This window comes from Leguminivora glycinivorella, chromosome 17, assembly GCF_023078275.1.
Source record: "Leguminivora glycinivorella isolate SPB_JAAS2020 chromosome 17, LegGlyc_1.1, whole genome shotgun sequence".
Classification (NCBI taxonomy): domain Eukaryota; kingdom Metazoa; phylum Arthropoda; class Insecta; order Lepidoptera; family Tortricidae; genus Leguminivora; species Leguminivora glycinivorella.
In genome coordinates this window covers 8765614-8788154 of record NC_062987.1, presented here as the reverse complement: position 1 = coordinate 8788154, position 22541 = coordinate 8765614, and the positions used below count along the sequence as shown (strand labels likewise).

The 22541-nt window shown below is 36.1% G+C and overlaps 1 protein-coding gene across 5 annotated transcripts in view; it reads left to right on the top strand.

The window, feature by feature from the left end:
* The window catches only part of LOC125235409 (apoptosis-stimulating of p53 protein 2), a 629684-nt gene that overhangs the window by 295420 nt on the left and 311723 nt on the right, over positions 1–22541 (top strand). The window lies entirely within an intron of this gene.

The following is a 22541-nucleotide window of genomic DNA, read 5'->3' as shown; positions in this document are numbered from 1 at the left end:
GATTAAATTTGTTAACATTAACATCTAGATAGTTAAATTTTACTAAACCCCACCCACTGTCTTTTCTTTCAAAGTTAGATAATTTTGTTAATATATCCTTAACCACGGACTCGAAAATTTCATCCTTGTCGCTACTAGTATCAATAATATTGTTACATAGTTGGAAATCAAAAGTATTATTGATTTGTTTGCTCTCTTGTGTAAAATCGGCATTTAGAATAAAGTTAACTTTCAATGCAAAATGATTACCAAGGGAACGATCCAATAATGCAAAGATTTTATCTCTATTCTTTTGTAAAATAGTTTCAGGTGTAAAAGGTTGGTAAACTTTTTCATTAAGTAGTATTCTATAAGTGGCCACCCTATTCTTAAACGCATTCTCAATTAATTGAACATCAATCCATTCTAAGTCAGATCTTATAACATTATTTTTATGAAGATTACTGTTTAAATGATTTTTAAAATATCTTTTAGACACTAACTTTTTACATACAGAACATTCAATTTCAGCATTATTATTTGTACTTACAATGACAGAAGGGGTTGGTTTAGATGACGTTGATGATGTAGGCTCAACAGCTAGGCGACTTTTCTTAACAGATACTTCTTCTTCTTCTGTCTCTAAAACTGTAGCCGACCTTTTCAATCCACCTCCTATTTGAGAAGATCTAAAACAACGAAAACATATACATTTATAAATACTCTGATGCGAGATATAATTAAAAATATTTAAATGTTACTTCATTTATACTAACTCAAATCTTTTCGACACTGCTGACAATAGGCTTGCATCATTAAAACACCGTCAATTACATCTTCAGATACAGTTTTCTTCTTGGAATCGTTGATAAATGACCACTACATGGTGTAAAGTATGGTTTAATATCAAAATCTTCCACTAATGTAGAAGGTAACTTATTTTCTGTGTACCAGAGCCTTATACTGTTATGGAAACATTTTAAAATAAATTCTTTACTTAATTGTGCAATCTTGTCACGAGGTAAAGTGGGACCAATATGATAGTAAGTAAAAACCATTTTGGAAATGAACGTCACAAATAAGTATTACAATTATTGAAGCACGGTGGTAAAACACTGAATGATAACAATCTCAGATACCCCGTTTATATATGTGGGCTCTCCCACCTTACCATCAACGTAACAATAAGATCAAGTATCGCCTCGTTAAAAAACTATCCTATTGTTCAGCAGGTAATGGAATAATCGCTACAAGTAGAAACAAGATCCGGTCATAACAAGTTAAAACTCAACATGAAGCAGGTATTCGTTAAATGGTTTGAACATGCAGGAACATGAATATTTTAAGTGAAAATAACTTACGTCTCTCCGTGACATTGGCTCACAAGTCGGGCGGCTTCATATAACTCTTCATCTAGTTCGATTACTTCACAGAGTCTTATAAGTTCCGCATCATAAACATCACAGTTCAGAGAATCCATTGTCAAACGAGGCCGCCTCCCCACATTGAGTTTCTGCGTTAAGTAATTCAATAAAGAGTATACATTTTATAAAACAAAGAGGGTTATTACATATTAACAAATGTAGTGGACCGACTTAACACTTTTCGTCATTTTTAATGTGAAACAATGCAAAAGAATATCTTACAAGGAAATTTACTTAAATCATAAAAAGGAAAGATAAGAAATGTGAAACACTTTAACACTATCCTACTGCTATCGTTAAAAATTATATTTATCACTGTTTCTTATTATCTATAAAATATTTTACACATGTGTCCTTAGAAGCTAATTGTTTTGTAATATTATATACAATATTTCGCGTATTTTGTAATTCCAAGTCGTCTTCCAACGCAAAATACTTCAGTCTGACGTCCGCGTGCTTCCAGTGTTCCGTGGGTGGGATGTTTTTGATTGTTTGCATATCATATATCTCTATTTTAATTAAGTGAGATGAATACGCCCCATCATCTTGTCCAGATGATAAATTAGCCACGCCTTCTGGCGAACTTTTGCTTACATTCGAAGACCGTTTCAAGGTTTTACACTGCTTTTTAGGTCGTTCAAAGAAGCTGTCAATATTATTTCCAGGACGTTTCTTTGCGAGGGCTTGCTTAACTTTGAAACCAGCTGTACCTTCCTCATCGGTTGAATCACCCTGATTTTCCGGGTAGTAATAGTTCTTGAAAGTATTTTCAGAGAACTGAAACAATGAAAGACAATATTTTAAACACTATTAACAATTCTATTAATTAAATACAAAGAACACTAGACGAAACAATATTATAAAAAGGCAATATGGGTTACAGTAATTTAAAAAGAAAAACATACTCACGTCCATTGTTGGATCTGTCTATAAACACTTCACTTTTAAACGCACACTCCACTTCTCTATATACCACACTAGATACAAGGAGCTCTGGTACAGAAGGCTGCCTCTACAGGAATACTTATTCAGCCTCGACTCTCTTTGGCTTTTATACTCGTAATATGGTAGAGAGCAGGGGAACGTACCATAAATCTTGTTTCAACCAGTTCATCTTATACCTGAACGCAAACAATAAACTTTTTGTCATTTTACAATACAATAAACATCTATAATAAAGCAACTAAGTTGTTACAATAAAAAATTCAAGTCACAAGAATTACCGGTGCGTTAGTCTAAAACATGTTTACACCAGTTAATGCTTTGTTAAATATGAATACAAAGTATCATGCCTTGACATGTTCGTCGAAGGATCTCTTTACCTAAAACCCGAATTATTCAAATAAACGGAAACAATAAATATATATTATCTTTAAAAATGCACAAAAGACATTTTTATTCACATAGAATTAGCCTTAAACATGTTTTAACCGGTTCTCAGTTTCTCACGTCTTAACAAGTTTATTGAAAGTATGCATTCTCTTAAACAATACACAAGTCATAAAAAATAATAATAGACATAGGTAAGTAAATTATTCAAAGAAGGTACAATAAATAAAGCAATTAAGCAAAAACGCAACTTCACAAAATTACCGAGGTTTATTCAGATACAAAACATTGAAATATATGTAAAAAAAAAAAAAAAAGTTTGATAAGATGGGAAATTAACTTTTATTAAGACGTAATCAAAAATTGACTTATTAATCATATGTACAAATTTGGTAATACAACAAAGAGATGTATGATAGAAATAGGTATAAGATATCATAAATATTCGAGAAAAAGAAAGATACGCTAGATAGGATCGTTAAGTTTAGGTATTTGGATAAACTTAAATGTAACTCAGAAGTTCTTAAGTTAAAACGTAATTATAATACATTTCATAAATACCTACATTTATAGAAATAAAAATAAAAGTAGGTGAAACTCAGTTAGGTTTCATAAAGGTAAGTCTAGACTACTTAGGTTAACTAAGAGTAGGTTTTAATTAAATTTGGTTAGGTTACGAATGGAAAAGTTAGGTATTTTAATTAGGTTAGGTTAGAATCGCAATCCATATGATCACAAAGTTATACTAAAAATTAATTATAAAATACCTATCAGTATGAGACACAAGGAAAAGGTGTGCATGACACTGCCAGGTAGCTGGGTAGGGTAACAATGGTCTAGCGCCGAGTCCAGATCGAACAATAGAAAGGGTCGGTAATCCTTTTGTGACCGTCGTGCACAAGGTGTATTGTGTAAAGAACGTATTCTGTAAATACTAGAAGGAGGCTTCTGAGAGCGTCGAGACCCAGCGCAATGAATCTAAATGGGGGGCTATTAGTTTTTTTTTTTTTTTTTTTTTTTTTTTTTTTTTTTTAGGTTTAGCAAGACCATGGATGGGCGGTGGTGGGGTCCTGGGAGCAGGCCCCAGACCCGGGCTGGTAACGGGGGTATCCTACTACTGCAGAGTAAATCTCTAACTTTACCCTTTGAACATTTCCCTAGTGTAATGGAATTCTTTTTATTTCAAATGAAACTAATGAAAGACTGAATGGCCTAATGTATTTTAAGTATCTATAGACAGTTCGACATAGGAAGGGATATAAATATGTTAGTCTTCATATTAAAATGTATGACAATTATAAGTATGTATACATATAATCAACTATAATTGATCAATAAAAACACACACATGATAATCATCACAAAGTATTAAAAAGTCTCCTTTGGTATACACGTATTACCACATCACGGACAGAATAACACAGAGAAATATCTGAACGCGCTTATATACTAGTTTATAATATCAGAATAGTTTTATGATATTTTTGGGGCCATAGCAAGTGGAAACACGGAAATTACACACACATTACAAAGAGGAACTTTAGCACTGTATTCATAGATTCCAAACTCTGTAATGTAATGTAATATATTTATGACTGAGCTTAAAGCTTCGAATTCCATTTAGAGGGCTTTATGTAATGGCCATGAAACTTGGCAATCCTTGCTGAATACGCCAGTTTTGTATGAAAAGCGTCAAATTAACTTAGATAGATCTATACATACAAGGTGCTCGCGAGGAACCCATATAACTTTAACGGCATATTCTTGGTCACATTTTAAGACTAAAATGTCATATAAACTTTTCTAGATTTCGTCTAGTTTCAGAGTTATTGCCAATTTAAAAAAAACATTTCCGTATTGTTACTCAGAAAAGGTCTTCTTAACGGCGCTGATGCGCAGTTGTGGAGCATAGTCTCACAGTAGTCATTGATAGATGTCAAAATGTGACAAGAAAAACTTCCAAAAAATTTGGTTTTTAGAAAAATAAATTAAGGAACTCATTTTAATTGCCAACTTCATGGATAAAAATTACTTTATATGTGAAAATACGTCCAAAAAAGTAAAAAAAAAAACAAAAAAAAATTTTTTTGCGAAAAATTTTAAAATTCATATAACATTTTTTCTTTTTTTTGGCCTCAGAAACGCGTGGTTCAAGTTATGCGGGTTCCTCGCGAGCACCTTGTATATGTAATACAGCTTGTTTTGTGAATATAACTAAAACAAACAGAGAGATTTAGCTTTTTAGTACTGCTCCTGATATTGTGGAAAAATATTTATGGTGCATCCGGGCCGGAATAATATCCGTATCGGGAATACTCACGGATAGGAGTATCAGAACATGATAGTTGGTGTACCTCTATAGTGGTTGAAGTGGGAACCCTGGTTTATTACTGGTGTGTTATTCTATTCGCTGCTTGGACTTAGGAGTCAAGAATTCTGATGAACCAACATAATCATTTACCTGAGATCATGAGATGATTAATGTTCAATTTAGTATCTATAGCTATTAAACGAGGCCTCATCAAAGTAACATTTTTTTTTTAAAGATAACCCTAATACATAGAAACTTAGTGCCTTGGACAACCAAACCATATATAACAAATAGCGGTATTTTCGGACACGACCTTCAAGTAACGCCTTTCCTAACGAGATTTCAACCCCTCTGGGATTGAAGGTGTCCAAGGATGATAATAGTTGCTTACCATCAGGCTATGTTTGCTCATTTGACTCCTCGAAAGGCATCATAAAAAAATCTAAACACTTTATGAAATCTGTCACCCCACTTTTCATAGCATCCATCACATTAGGTACTATCCTTTGGGTGTGCATGAACGTTCGACTACTCGAGTTAGACTGTGAATATCTGACATCTGATCCTTATACCGAGTATGCGTCTTAATCAAATGGCAGAGATACCGAGACGCGGAATGCAGACAACAAATTAGTAACATGCAATGTGCATATTGCTGGATAATTGTTGTTTGATAGGATAGTTCGTACTGGAATCACAGAATACAAAACCAAAGGCGCTGCTAAGTCTCCATATAATTAATATCTTCATCCTCCATTTACTTGACAACCGGAATTTTCTGAAATGTTATGGTTGGTCCCTGAAAAAAATACACTACATGAAACAAAAGTATGTTTTTTTTAATCTTTAAATATATTATTATAACATTATAATAGCCTAATATGTGTCCACTGTTGGGCAAAAGCGTTCATCACGATTTGATTGATGTTTTTTCCCGCCAGTCGCTGTACAAAGTGTACCTATTATAATAATAAATGAAAAACGTCCTTTAATACATATTGAAATACATAGGTATTTCGTCCAATGAAAGATTTAACATTTTATAAAAATTGGCTCTTGTTTACTAGCTTTTGCCCGCGACTGCGCTCGCGTTAAATTCGAAAATTGCGGAATGCTCCATACAAACCTCCACCCCCCCATTCTAGGGAAGTGGGGGGTTAGAAAGAGACAAAAGTAGTATATGTCACTCTCCATCCCTTCAACTACCTCCACTCAAAAAAATACGTCAATTAGTCCCTCCGTTTTGCCGTGAAAGACGGACAAACAAACAGACACATTTACTATCCCATTTAAAATATTAGTATGGATAGCTCGGTTCTTTTGATTGTTCGATTTTTTATTTCCAAGTAAATTTAACTTTATTCGAGAAGGCACGTGCACGTCGATTTTCCTAGAATTCCTTTCGTTTATTGAGTTATTAATTATCTACTTCGCTTCGAGTATTAAAGTCTGAAATCAACTTCAAAGTATTTAGTAAAGGTTTTGAGGATAACGCCGTGGCTTGCGTGGGCGACGGTCGCGCGATGATCGCGCGACGGCGATGCGATGCATACGAAATCAAACCTTATCGATATGGAAGTATGAGACGCGACGGCGACGGTCGCGCGCCGGTCGCGCGACCGTCGCCCACGCAAGACACGGCGTAAAGGATATTTGAGCCGTGTTTGGTTTGTCTGAGTGCAGACAAACCAATACTCAAAGCAACATCGAATTATCATTGTCAGGCCACTGTTTACGTTGCAAATCTTCCGTCGTCCGGTTTTCGAGCTACAAGCGCAAATATAAAAAAATACCAAATCTTTTTCCACAATCCTGGAATGGAGCACACTCGGATTAACACAAATTTAGAACTAATTTTGTCCAGCTTCCCAATTTCTGGATAAAATCTAGTTAGACTGGCATAAGGAGGCAGATATTGAAAATTATATTTTCGATGTTCACTAAAGGTCAAACCGCGGACACTGGTTACACACCTCGGAGACTGGCGAACAAATATATAAAAGAAACGCGTTCCTACGTACACAGTCTAAGTTCGTGTGCCTACACGAACGCGAAGGCGAACGCTTACCACGCTTGTGTGAGTGAGATAAGACAGGTCGACTGTTCGCGTTCTTGATAGGCGGTAACTGTGAGGTAACCAGGCAGGGAGTGGCTATACAATACTAAAGGTGTATGCTCTCTGGTCTATTCAAACGTTCGGCTCCATAAAACCCTTAAACAGGACTGGACTTAGTAATCCCGGCCAATAAGTTTCCTCGCAGCTTTGTTTAGGATAAGGCCGGGTACACACGTAATCTGTGTGCTAAGCCCCGTTTAACTGTACTTTACCGGATATTGACGGGCAAATGTGACTTGAGGGATACGTGTTGGCTTCGGACCCTTTACTGGCTTACCCTTTATTGGTTTGGTGAATATTGATTGGACATGTTTTAGGGTTTCATTAGCAGTATTTTAAAATCAGACATTACGAGCAAATAAGGGCAAAATTCTAAGTGAAAGTGTTTAAGTCGCATTATAAAATAAGTATTTGTTTTGTTGAACCAAAATCAAGGCATGTTGAACATGTAAAATCGGGTAACTCACGTAAAATTGTCGAAGATCTCTCGACATGTGAATGACGTAGTGCTGGATGCTGTTTGTTGCACTTCTTGCAGTGTTTATCTTGTCTCCTTTCACATTATTGTTATATGGTATATATTGCGCTATGACATGAGGTTTTTCAAAAAACAGGCATTTAGAGTCCTTAAAGTCGGTACATAAGGGGCTATAACATCAGGGGATTCAGGGGGATGTTGCTTATGTCCATATGCGGCTATGAGTGCTTCCCATCAGGCAGCTCATCTGCTCGTTCGCTATCTATATCATAAAACAAAATATTATTGCTCGTCGCTAGAACAAGAGTCTGAAATTCTATATCACTTTATCTTGAAACCTTAATGTCTTAACAGACTGTAACACGACAACTCATTCATTTCAGTTCCACCGTCACCTTTCAGGAGTGACAGTTAGGAAATTGATACTCAGTAAAAATGAGAATGAAGGCAGTTTGTACCGGCCACAATTCTATTTTCAAATCTATCCGTCACGGGAACCGTCAACTGTGTCAAACTAGTTTCTACGCTGAGAGAAATTTGCATTGTGAATTTAACAAGTTCGACTTGTTGCGGTTTATCCGTTTGAATCAGCCAAACGTATGTTTAAAACAATATGTATCAGGTTGTTTTTATAAAATCGACTTGTTGATTCAAATATATTGCCGATTCAAATGACAAGTAGCTTGTTGTTTGAACCAAAGAGCACGTAGGCGCTATTTTAACCAAAAAACTTGTTGAACGAACATGAAAACTGGTTGTATTTTCTCTCAGTGTAGTGTCCCATCTTTGTAAAAGGGAATTTAGTTTGAAGTTTCAGAGTAGCTCTAAATGGCTATTGGTGATTTGACGTGACGGAAATAGTTCCAAGTGAAAGATTTTTTTTTACTGCTCTCTGTAATTTGCATCATGTACGTGACATAGAATAGTACATTACGTTACAAGTGCAAAAAAAAACACTACCGAAGGGAGTGATTTCAATCGACAAGAGTTACGAATTTCCGTTTCGCACGTGTATCGTACGACGTTTTACAGTACAGATGGCCATCCGAAGTTTCGACCTGACATAGAATGAACCATTTCTCGCACTATTGCGTAGAATAACACCATCTGTACTGAATATAGTTTTTCGGTAATGATTCTGCTGTGAATTAACGTAAATGCAGAAATACAAATGGCTCGAAATTTTATGAAATGAAAAAAAAAATAATGAAATGAAAAAAGTTTATTGCAAGCGTAATCCCATAGATTTGTTAGTAACATAAAAACTATCCCTACTTTATATTAGTCACAATATTAAATTAAATTACAATATAAATTAAATGTTACACATATATTAAATTACAAATAAAAAATAACTAAAATTTTTACATTCATTTATTTTATTTTATGTAAAACGTCGAATATGTTCCTTTTAATGTATTTTTTGTGTAAGTTTTTAGTACTGTGTAAGTTTTATCTTAAAAACCTATTTATCAAAAACAAACAAGTAATTAGCATAGATAATATGTTTTTAGTATTTGCACTATACATACTATATTATTCTTATACATAGTTACAAGTAAGATAACAAGTTAAATTATTAAAATATTCAATTTTGATAAACAGATTCAACCCCACCCAACTATTAAAGCAGTGGCCGCCGGCAATTAGTTTTGGTATTATAATCTAAATTGTCTGCTACTTAACCGGAAAGGTCAGGAATCGCAATGTGGGTAGACAAATAACCACGAGTTTGTACTGAGCCCTTTTTGTAACAATTTCATACATAAATAAATGTTCGTACAATGCTCAAAATTATCTAAAAATGTCATTCAATGCCCTCACATGGAGTTTAAAGTAAGGTACAGCGGGGCAAATCTCCACTGGAGGGCAAATGTAACTGGCCCATTTTTTCCATGTTTTACAATGTTTGCATTATTAAATAGAGTGTCCACCGATTATATATATGGTAGGCGTGTTTAGTGGATAGATGTAAGAACTCAACATCATAGTGTAATAATGGAAAAAAATTGATTAGTTACAATTTCCCCCAGGCGAGATTTGCCCCGCTGTACCTTAATATTTTTTTTTATTTACAGCCTTCATGACGCTGCTTTTGACAGCAACAAAAAAATTTTAGAAATTATTTTTGTTGGTTTGTTGGTTTCTGGTAGGTACAGACTACAAAAATGAACTATATATATATATATATATATGAACTAGCGGCTGGTCCATACAAGCCGATTCCCACCGGCTTGCCTAAAATTGATTATTAGTAAAGTACCTTAATGTTAAGGTAGTTTCTTTTTGCTCAGTGTTGCCTAGCAGAAATTTTCACCAGCCACCACTGGTACCTACACACTTTATTTTATCAAAATACAAAATCCGACTGCAATAAACATCTTCTTCTCATATCTACCATAATTTCATCATTTCCATCTTTTCATAATTTCAATCATCCTCATTATACAAATGTAGTTAATAACTATAAAGTTTTAAAGTGGTCACTTCAATAACAGACTACTCAACTCACAACTTCGGCAATCACTCCTAGTTTTAAAAGTTTCCTGAAACTGTTTCAACTTTGAGCAGTTACAGCAAATTGTGATTTTCAGCAATTTCAGCTGTTAACTGTCACGTCTGTGACGTCTGCCTAAAGGGGGCAGAACTCGTGAATTTTGGGTTTAATGATTTTCCGGGTGCAAGTACCGAGCGAGCGAGCGATCGGTTTGGTTCAAGCGACAAGCGGTAGCAGTAGCGATAGGCGTTATCAGCACAAATTATTGGAGACATTTTAATAAAATATATCTTTTTAAAAGTGCTTGTAGACTTACACTATTTAAATATGTAAGCCTATTTGAATAATAAAGTAAATGAACATGAATATTACGAATATTCGTGGAAATAGAGGGCCACTTCATGCATACAATATGCACTCAATGCATAACAAACTATGTAATTATTAACTTTTCTCTATACTTATATACTAACCCCCTTATTCATAAACGTACTGTAAAGTTATCAAGCCGTTAAAGTTCGTTTGTCCTTTTCTATCACACCAATACGTCGGAAAGGGACAAACAAATTTTATCGGCTTGATAACTTTAGAGTATACATTTATGAACAAGGGAGTAACTGTTTTAAACACCATGTTATTCACGGTGATGAGCAAAATTGTCAAATATAACCATTAATGACACGACAGTACGAACCAAGTGCGTTCTCAATGATACCATCTGTATTTAATGTTAGCAACTTCTAAATCGTTATTCGCTCGTGCATGTACCACTTAAATCAATGGGCAAGCGACTGAACCGACGCTATTCGTGTCGGACTTAACTGCGATTTATTTGCGACTATGCTATCGCAGGATTTTGTCATTTCCTATTTAGTCGCGCCATTTCGTCACGTTAAAATATACTTTTCTGTAAATCCACTGTACTTAATATCAGTAACTTCTAAATCGCTATTCGCTCGTACATGTACCACATAAATCAATGGGCAAGCGACTGAACCGACGCTATTCGTGTCGGAATCCAATTGGACATAACTGCGATTTATTTGCGACTACGCCGTCCCGATTTAGTCATTCCCTATTTAGTCGCGTCTACCGTGTTGCGTAACGCTTAAGGAGTTGAGTTACATTGCCCAATTGATACTATATTAGTCCATTTAGTCCTAGATGATCTCCAAATACAACTAAATAGGAGTACAACGCCTATCTTGGATATTTTAACGCCAAATCTTTTTTTTTTTATTTACACGTGAATTAATCATTGGGTATATGAGGTTTTTAGGGTTCCGTAGCCAAAATGGCAAAAACGGAACCCTTATAGTTTCGTCATGTCCGTCTGTCCGTCTGTCCGTCTGTCCGTCTGTCCGTCTGTCACAGCCGATTTACTCGGAAACTATAAGTACTACAGTGATGAAATTTGATGGGAATATGTGTTGTATGAACCGCTACAAAATTATGACACTAAATAGTAAAAAAAAGAATTGGGGGTGGGGCCCCCCATACATGTAACTGAGGGATGAAAATTTTTTTTTCGATGTACATACCCGTGTGGGGTATCAATGGAAAGGTCTTTTAAAATGATATAAAGTTTTCTAAAAAACATTTTTCTTAAAGTGAACGGTTTTTGAGATATCAGCTCTCAAAGTCGTAAAAAGTATGTCCCCCCCCCTCTATTTGTATAACTACGGGGTATAAAATTCTAAAAAAAATAGAGGTGATGCATGCTAATTAACTCTTTCAACGATTTTTGGTTTGATCAAAGTATCTCTTATAGTTTTTGAGATAGGTTGATTTAACTGTAATTTTTTTGCTGCTACGGAACCCTTTGTGCGCGAGCCCGACTCGCACTTGGCCGGTTTTTGTTTTAAGTAAATGTTTATATTTTCATACTGTATTTAGAATTGTATTATTTTCACTATTTGGCGACCGGTCTGGCGCAGTTGGTAGTGACCCTGCCTGCTAAGCCGCGGTCCCGGGTTCGAATCCCGGTAAGGGCATTTATTTGTGTGATGAACACAGATATTTGTTCCTGAGTCATGGATGTTTTCTATGTATAAGTATAAATATGTATTTATCTATATAAGTATGTATATCGTCGCCTAGCACCCATAGTACACGCTTTGCTTAGTTTGGGGCTAAGTTGATCTGTGTAACGTGTCCCCCTATATTTATTTATTTATTTATTATTTATTTCTCATAGTTTCTTTGTAATGTGTTTACTTTCCGTGGTTTGACTCGATATGGCCCTGACGGTAGATCAGACGGAGTCAGGACCATTTCGTGGCAAACATGTACCTAACTACTTAATTTTATTTTTGTAATTTGTAAATAAATTTCTGTTGTTCTTTTCTGTATGTGTACCTTTATTTCTTTTGTCAATGTTATGCCATGAATAAAAATATTACAATTTCTACAACATTGAATTGCAATTGACACTATCCTGAAATCACGTTTAAAATTCGAATTGCCGGTCGGGCTTAATTAAAACGCATACGTCTAAAATTTTGAAATGTTATAAGATTTTCGTATCTTTTTAAAATTCCTATTCGTACCCGGGACTTACAAATGTTCTATCATTCTAAATCTGAGCTGACAGAAGCCAGGAGAACTTCTATGTAAAACATTCTAACGTTATTTTTCTTCAAGACGTTAAGAAAATGCGACACGTTACAGAAACTTTAGAAAATATTTCACTTAAATTACAGTACAGCGGCGTTTGCGAGATTACAACGTACACAGATCACTTAAACAGAGAAAAGCGCTTTTGCATTCACATCGTCGTGTCTTAACTTAATACTTGCATACTGTACAGCGGGGCAAATCTCGACTGGGGGACAATTGTAACTAAACCATTATTTCCATTATTACACTATGATGTTGAGTTCTACATGTATCCACTGAACACGCCTACCATATATAACCGGTTTACACTCAATAAATAAACTATTAAAAAAATAAAGTTTACACTCTATTTAATAATACAAACATTGTAAAACATGGAAAAAATGGACCAGTTATATTTGTCCCCCAGTCGAGATTTGTACCTTAGTGTTTTTGCAATAAGATCAGCAACGCTGATAAAAACTGTCATATAAATGTTTTGGTGTAAAAACCGTCATTGGACAAGAACTCTTTTATTTATTCACTTCTTGTACTTAGACGAAGTTGTGGACGCTCTTCTATGTTTATAGTTAGTCGACTTAACACATTACTTGTCGAATGCGACTCATTATTCTAGTTCGATTTGTGTAAATTATGAAAATACTTAGTTACCTGATGCTGTATTTCGTGCATGATATAAAAAAAATAATTTAAACACAGACAAGTTCCAATTCAATTCAATTCAATCATTTATTCATAAATAATAATTTACACGTCACATCATCATATTACAATTTGCATTTCTATTATAGTTCATATTGGTAAAAATAATAATAGTAGGTACTTAGTCTAGTATTAAATAGTACTAACCATAGTTTTAAAATTTGCTGTTCATATCACAAAGTCTGTAGGTATTTTACATGCATGTTTTTTTTAAAGTTAAATTTCGAGTATGAATGTTCTGTCTATTTGTTATTCCCTAATGAGCATATAAATTAGTTATCTACATTACAGTATTTTTATTCATTGGTACTACAATCTACATAGAAATAGTTCTCAAAGCGCGCGGACCCCAGGTGCCGTAGCCGAATGGCATTTCTGCGACGTGAAACGAAAACGAAAGAAGGTAGTCGGGCTCTGTCGCGCCAATACGCAAGAGCGATAGAGATGATATCGACGAGCGTTTCGTTTCGTGAGCGTTTGTGCCATTCGGCTACGTACCCAGACTCCCATGAGCTGTAGCGAATGCCGGAATAACGACGACCTACAATCTACATACAATCTGAATTATGTATCAATATTTTATAGATAACCTATTTATGTACAAGTATAAAGTACCTAGTATACGAGTATGTAGGTAGCAAATTTTAACGATGTAATGTCTTCGACGACGAACGACAAGCTCACAACTACAATATATGATTACCTCGCTACATTTAGCAAGCATGCAAGTGCGACTAGAAATGTTTCAAAAACTATGGTAAGGACAAATGGAACTGAGAGAACCATAACAGTAGGAAATGAACCACTGACTTACACAAAACAATACATATATTTAGGAAAACAGATAAGTTTCCTTATGATGATTTAGATGATCAACTACTTAGAAATTGAAAGAAGAACACAACAGACCTGGAACAAGTACTGGCAACTCGAAAGAAATATTCAAGAGCAATATGCCTGTCAGATTGAAGACTAAAGTCATGAACACCTGCCTCCTACCCTGTCTGATATATGGCTGCCAGACATGGAAGTTTACACAAAAAGATATGGAAAAAATAAGAACTTTCCAAAGAGGAATGGAGCGCAGTATGCTTTACATCAAGAGGATACAAAAAATCAATCACACAAAGATAAGACAACACACAAAAAGCAAAGATGCTCTCAGCTTTGCCAAAAAACTTAAATAGAGGTGGGCGGGCCATTTTCTTAATTCGAAGTCTATCTGAGTAAGTCAATGTCCAGATTGCTAGCTGGAACTGCAATTGCTTTGCACGTTGTTTGTGACATTGTGTCGGATTTATCTAAACAAAAGTTAGTCTAGCCGGGTCACCGGAGTCAGCTTTATGTTTCAATCCCTCTGCTTCAAATGTTAAACAAATATCATATCGCTTTGAAGTGTGTTTGCTCGGACTTCTACTTGGCTTTTAAGGATATGTTGGCCAAACTGAGAAGGGTGGAATGTAAAGTTTGAGGTCGTATTTAAATGATTTTATGGCAATCAGAAGCGCATATTCTTGTCATGGTAATAATTTTTATTGACAATATAAGCCGTGACCCACACAGAAGCGACGTAAGTCGTAAGACGCGGAACGGACGCCCGCGTCGCGTTTTACGACGTGCGTCCCTGTGTATTTTACGCCTAAGGCGTGAAGTAGGTACAAACAAGCGACGTAAAGTAGAAGGCATAAAGCCCGATGCCGCTTCAAAACTTTTCTGTACAAAATGTATTGAAGAGACCTACACTCAAGCGATGCGGATTCAAAGTGTTAACGCTTAAACATGTAATTTACACTAATTGCAACAAAACAAACAATTCCATACTAAACCTTACAAATATCACTGAATCTTACAGTCGACTTCGTAAATATCTATACAAATGTTTACCTTAACGCAAAGGTTTACGAGATAAAATGTATACATGATTATGAACTGTAACAATTGCCACGTTTCTGGTAGACTAATTAGGCCGTTAGAAGCTTTCTTAGACGAGGCAAGTACAGTCAACAACACAGCTGTGAATACAGACTTAGTGCCAAAAATATGTATAGTAACCACAGAATATATAATATATAATAGTACAAGTACAGAAGGCCCACTGCTTTGATGTTCACGACTTGCCGCCTTTATAAATGCCTACAACATTCTTACAAAGAAACGAGCCGCACGTGCGCGGAATCCGGCGATAGGGTTGCCTATGGAGTATGGATTAAAACGAATTAATACTCAGATAAAATGTTCAGGTCAGGGGTATATTCAGGTCTTGGGTACTTTCTAGGTAATATATATAGTATTTATACATTTTTGTTTAAATTCCAACATCACAAGACTTATTAAACCTTCCCGGGGTACTTAATCAATAGTAGATCTGTGTAAAATTGTCCATGGGTATATATATTATTCATGATATTCATTTAACTAAACATTATTAGCCATAACACACGCGGACACTAGCCTTAAAAAAACTCGCGACGTAAAGTAACAATAGAAAGTGCGAACGTGCGTTCCGTGAGAATGCGCGCCACCCCTGATTAGGCCGCGAACTCACGGCCGCCAGCATGTACTTGTAGCGCGGCGATAGAATCGCGGAGTGAGCCGCCCCTGACACCTCCGTGAAGTTGACCGCCCCATATCGAGTGCCCGCAAATTACATATCTATATCGTTAGTTCATCGTTAGTTCACGTTAGTTCAGTATGTGAAATCGTTAGGATCCGATAACAACATCACTTTTTTTAAAAAACAAAATGGAGGGGGCCAACTTCACGCTACCGCCCCAAAACTGATTTTACGGTTTTTGTCAATTGGAATCGAAAGATAATCGTTAATAGACGTTAGTTCAGTATATAAAATCGTTAGGATCCGATTAGAAGTATTTTTTTTTTTTAAATGAAGTGGGGCGGCCAACTTCACGCTACCGCCCCAAATTCGATTTTACGATTTCTGTCAATTGAATTCGAAAGATAATCGTTAGTAGACGTTAGTTCAGTATATAAAATCGTTAGGATCCGATTAGAAGTATTTTTTTTTTTTAATGAAGTGGGGCGGCCAACTTCACGCTACCGCCCCAAACTCGATTTTACGATTTCTGTCAATTGAATTCGAAAGATAATCGTTAGTAGACGTTAGTTCAGTATATAAAATCGTTAGGATCCGATTAGAAGTATTTTTTTTTTTAAATGAAGTGGGGCGGCCAACTTCAGGCTACACCGCCCCAAACTCGATTTTACTATTTCTGTCAATTAGAATCGAAAGATGATCGTTAGTTGACGTTAGTTCAGTATATAAAATCGTTAGGATCCGATTAGAAGTATTTTTTTTAAATGAAGTGGGGCGGCCAACTTCAGGCTACACCGCCCCAAACTCGATTTTACTATTTCTGTCAATTAGAATCGAAAGATGATCGTTAGTTGACGTTAGTTCAGTATATAAAATCGTTAGGATCCTAAGTGCAACACCACTACGCATTATTCATTTAAATGGGGGAACCCAAAACATAGGTTGCAGCAGTAAACTGTTTTTATGGCTTCTATCGTGCAAAATCGATATGGATTTGTTAGTTCATCGTTAGTTCACGACGTTTAGTATGTGAAATCATTACGATCCAATAAAAACATAAATTTTTCACTCATAGAAGATTCGCCATAAAAAAATAAAACTTAAAAATTTTAAAAACTCAACTTATGGTCCTATATCGAAGGTAGAAAAAAATACTTGGGATCGGATTCTTACGATGCCACTGTGTGAATACGTTCAAAAGACGTTGCTCAATCAAGATACACAGGTCACTTGCGGGCACTCGTAGAAGATTCGCCATAAAAGCATAAAACTTGAAAATTTTGAAAACTCAAGTTATGGTCCTATGTCGAAGGCCGAAAAAAATACTTGGGATCGGATCCTTACGATTCCACTTTGTGAATACGTTCAAAAGACATTGCTTAATCATAATACATAGGTCATTGGCGGGCACTCGTAGAAGATTCACCATAAAAAAATAAACCTTAAAAATTTAAGAACTCAACTTATGGTCCTATGTCGAAGGCCGAAAAAAATACTTGGGATCGGATCCTTACGATGCCACTTTGTGAATACCTTCAAAAGACGTTGCTCAATCATAATACACATGTCGTTTGCGGGCACTCGCTGAAGATTCGCCATAAAAAAATAAAACTTAAAAAATTGAAAAACTCAACTTATGGTCCTATGTCGAAGGCCGAAAAAATACTTGGGATCGGATCCTTACGATGCCACTTTGTGAATACCTTCAGAAGACGTTGCTCAATCAAGATATTCAGGTCATTTGCGGGCACTCGCTGAAGATTCGCCATAAAAAAATAAAACTTAAAAAATTTAAAAACTCAACTTATGGTCCTATGTCGAAGGCCGAAAAAAATACTTGGGATCGGATCCTTACGATGCCACTTTGTGAATACCTTCAGAAGACGTTGCTCAATCAAGATACTCAGGTCATTTGCGGGCACTCGTAGTAGATTCGCCATAAAAAAATACAACTTGAAAATTTTAAAAACTAAACTTATGGTCCTATGTCGAAGGCCGAAAAAAATACTTGGGATCGGATCCTTACGATCCCACTTCGTGAATACCTTCAAAAGACGTTGCTGAATCAAGATACATAGGTCATTTGCGGGCACTCGCAGAAGATTCACCATAAAATAATAAAACTTGAAATTTTAAAAACTCAACTTATGGTCCTATGTCGAAGGCCGAAAAAAATACTTGGGATCGGATCCTTACGATGCCACTTTGTGAATACGTTCAAAAGACATTGCTTAATCATAATACATAGGTCATTGGCGGGCACTCGTAGAAGATTCACCATAAAAAAATAAAACTTAAAAAATTTAAGAAGTCAACTTATGGTCCTATGTCGAAGGCCGAAAAAAATACTTGGGATCGGATCCTTACGATGCCACTTTGTGAATACCTTCAGAAGACGTGGCTCAATCATAATACACATGTCGTTTGCGGGCACTCACTGAAGATTCGCCATAAAAAAATAAAACTTAAAAAATTGAAAAACTCAACTTATGGTCCTATGTCGAAGGCCGAAAAAAATACTTGGGATCGGATCCTTACGATGCCACTTTGTGAATACCTTCAGAAGACGTTGCTCAATCAAGATATTCAGGTCATTTGCGGGCACTCGCTGAAGATTCGCCATAAAAAAATAAAACTTAAAAAATTGAAAAACTCAACTTATGGTCCTATGTCGAAGGCCGAAAAAAATACTTGGGATCGGATCCTTACGATGCCACTTTGTGAATACCTTCAGAAGACGTTGCTCAATCAAGATACTCAGGTCATTTGCGGGCACTCGTAGTAGATTCGCCATAAAAAAATACAACTTGAAAATTTTAAAAACTCAACTTATGGTCCTATGTCGAAGGCCGAAAAAAATACTTGGGATCGGATCCTTACGATGCCACTTTGTGAATACCTTCAGAAGACGTTGCTCAATCAAGATATTCAGGTCATTTGCGGGCACTCGCTGAAGATTCGCCATAAAAAAATAAAACTTAAAAAATTGAAAAACTCAACTTATGGTCCTATGTCGAAGGCCGAAAAAAATACTTGGGATCGGATCCTTACGATGCCACTTTGTGAATACCTTCAGAAGACGTGGCTCAATCATAATACACATGTCGTTTGCGGGCACTCGCTGAAGATTCGCCATAAAAAAATAAAACTTAAAAAATTGAAAAACTCAACTTATGGTCCTATGTCGAAGGCCGAAAAAAATACTTGGGATCGGATCCATACGATGCCACTTTGTGAATACCTTCAGAAGACGTTGCTCAATCAAGATATTCAGGTCATTTGCGGGCACTCGCTGAAGATTCGCCATAAAAAAATAAAACTTAAAAAATTGAAAAACTCAACTTATGGTCCTATGTCGAAGGCCGAAAAAAATACTTCGGATCGGATCCTTACGATGCCACTTTGTGAATACCTTCAGAAGACGTTGCTCAATCAAGATACTCAGGTCATTTGCGGGCACTCGTAGTAGATTCGCCATAAAAAAATACAACTTGAAAATTTTAAAAACTCAACTTATGGTCCTATGTCGAAGGCCGAAAAAAATACTTGGGATCGGATCCTTACGATGCCACTTTGTGAATACCTTCAGAAGACGTTGCTCAATCAAGATATTCAGGTCATTTGCGGGCACTCGCTGAAGATTCGCCATAAAAAAATAAAACTTAAAAAATTGAAAAACTCAACTTATGGTCCTATGTCGAAGGCCGAAAAAAATACTTGGGATCGGATCCTTACGATGCCACTTTGTGAATACCTTCAGAAGACGTTGCTCAATCAAGATACTCAGGTCATTTGCGGGCACTCGTAGTAGATTCGCCATAAAAAAATACAACTTGAAAATTTTAAAAACTCAACTTATGGTCCTATGTCGAAGGCCGAAAAAATACTTGGGATCGGATCCTTACGATCCCACTTCGTGAATACCTTCAAAAGACGTTGCTGAATCAAGATACATAGGTCATTTGCGGGCACTCGCAGAAGATTCACCATAAAATAATAAAACTTGAAATTTTAAAAACTCAACTTATGGTCCTATGTCGAAGGCCGAAAAAAATACTTGGGATCGGATCCTTACGATGCCACTTTGTGAATACGTTCAAAAGACATTGCTTAATCATAATACATAGGTCATTGGCGGGCACTCGTAGAAGATTCACCATAAAAAAATAAAACTTAAAAAATTTAAGAACTCAACTTATGGTCCTATGTCGAAGGCCGAAAAAAATACTTGGGATCGGATCCTTACGATGCCACTTTGTGAATACCTTCAAAAGACGTTGCTCAATCAAGATACTCAGGTCATTTGCGGGCACTCGTAGTAGCTTCGCCATAAAAAAATACAACTTGAAAATTTTAAAAACTCAACTTATGGTCCTATGTCGAAGGCCGAAAAAAATACTTAGGATCGGATCCTTACGATGCCACTTTGTGAATACCTTTAGAAGACGTTGCTCAATCATAATACACATGTCGTTTGCGGGCACTCGCTGAAGATTCGCAATAAAAAAATAAAACTTAAAAAATTGAAAAACTCAACTTATGGTCCTATGTCGAAGGCCGAAAAAATACTTGGGATCGGATCCTTACGATGCCACTTTGTGAATACCTTCAGAAGACGTTGCTCAATCAAGATACTCAGGTCATTTGCGGGCACTCGTAGTAGCTTCGCCATAAAAAAATACAACTTGAAAATTTTAAAAACTCAACTTATGGTCCTATGTCGAAGGCCGAAAAAAATACTTGGGATCGGATCCTTACGCTGCCACTTTGTGATTACCTTCACAAGATATTACTTAATCATAATACCTAGGTTATTTGCGGGCACTCGTAGTAGATTCGCCATAAAAAAATACAACTTGAAAATTTTAAAAACTCAACTTATGGTCCTATGTCGAAGGCCGAAAAAATACTTGAGATCGGATCCTTACGATCCCACTTTGTGAATACCTTCAGAAGACGTTGCTGAATCAAGATACATAGGTCATTTGCGGGCACTCGCAGAAGATTCACCATAAAATAATAAAACATGAAATTTTTAAAAACTCAACTTATGGTCCTATGTCGAAGGCCGAAAAAAATACTTGGGATCGGATCCTTACGATGCCACTTTGTGAATACCTTTAGAAGACGTTGCTCAATCATAATACACATGTCGTTTGCGGGCACTCGCTGAAGATTCGCCATAAAAAAATAAAAATTAAAAAATTGAAAAACTCAACTTATGGTCCTATGTCGAAGGCCGAAAAAAATACTTGGGATCGGATCCTTACGCTGCCACTTTGTGATTACCTTCTGAAGATATTGCTTAATCATAATACCTAGGTTATTTGCGGGCACTCGTAGTAGATTCGCCATAAAAAAATACAACTTGAAAATTTTAAAAACTCAGCTTATGGTCCTATGTCGAAGGCCGAAAAAATACTTGGGATCGGATCCTTACGATGCCACTTTGTGAATACTTTCAGAAGACGTTGCTGAATCAAGATACATAGGTCATTTGCGGGCACTCGCAGAAGATTCACCATAAAATAATAAAACATGAAATTTTTAAAAACTCAACTTATGGTCCTATGTCGAAGGCCGAAAAAAATACTTGGGATCGGATCCTTACGATGCCACTTTGTGAATACCTTCAAAAGACGTTGCTCAATCAAGATACTTAGGTCATTTGCGGGCACTCGTAGTAGATTCGCCATAAAAAAATACAACTTGAAAATTTTAAAAACTCAACTTATGGTCCTATGTCGAAGGCCGAAAAAAATACTTGGGATCGGATCCTTACGATGCCACTTTGTGAATACCTTCAGAAGACGTTGCTGAATCAAGATACATAGGTCATTTGCGGGCACTCGCAGAAGATTCACCATAAAATAATAAAACATGAAATTTTTAAAAACTCAACTTATGGTCCTATGTCGAAGGCCGAAAAAATACTTGGGATCGGATCCTTACGATGCCACTTTGTGAATACCTTCAGAAGACGTTGTTAAATCAAGATACACAGGTCATTTGCGGGCACTCGTAGTAGATTCGCCATAAAAAATACAACTTGAAAATTTTAAAAACTCAACTTATGGTCCTATGTCGAAGGCCGAAAAAAATACTTGGGATCGGATCCTTACGATCCCACTTTGTGCATACCTTCAGAAGACGTTGTTGAATCAAGATACATAGGTCATTTGCGGGCACTCGTAGTAGATTCGCCATAAAAAAATACAACTTGAAAATTTTAAAAACTCAACTTATGGTCCTATGTCGAAGGCCGAAAAAAATACTTGGGATCGGATCCTTACGATGCCACTTTGTGAATACCTTCAGAAGACGTTGTTAAATCAAGATACACAGGTCATTTGCGGGCACTCGTAGTAGATTCGCCATAAAAAAATACAACTTGAAAATTTTAAAAACTCAACTTATGGTCCTATGTCGAAGGCCGAAAAAAATACTTGGGATCGGATCCTTACGATCCCACTTTGTGAAATACCTTCAGAAGACGTTGCTGAATCAAGATACATAGGTCATTTGCGGGCAC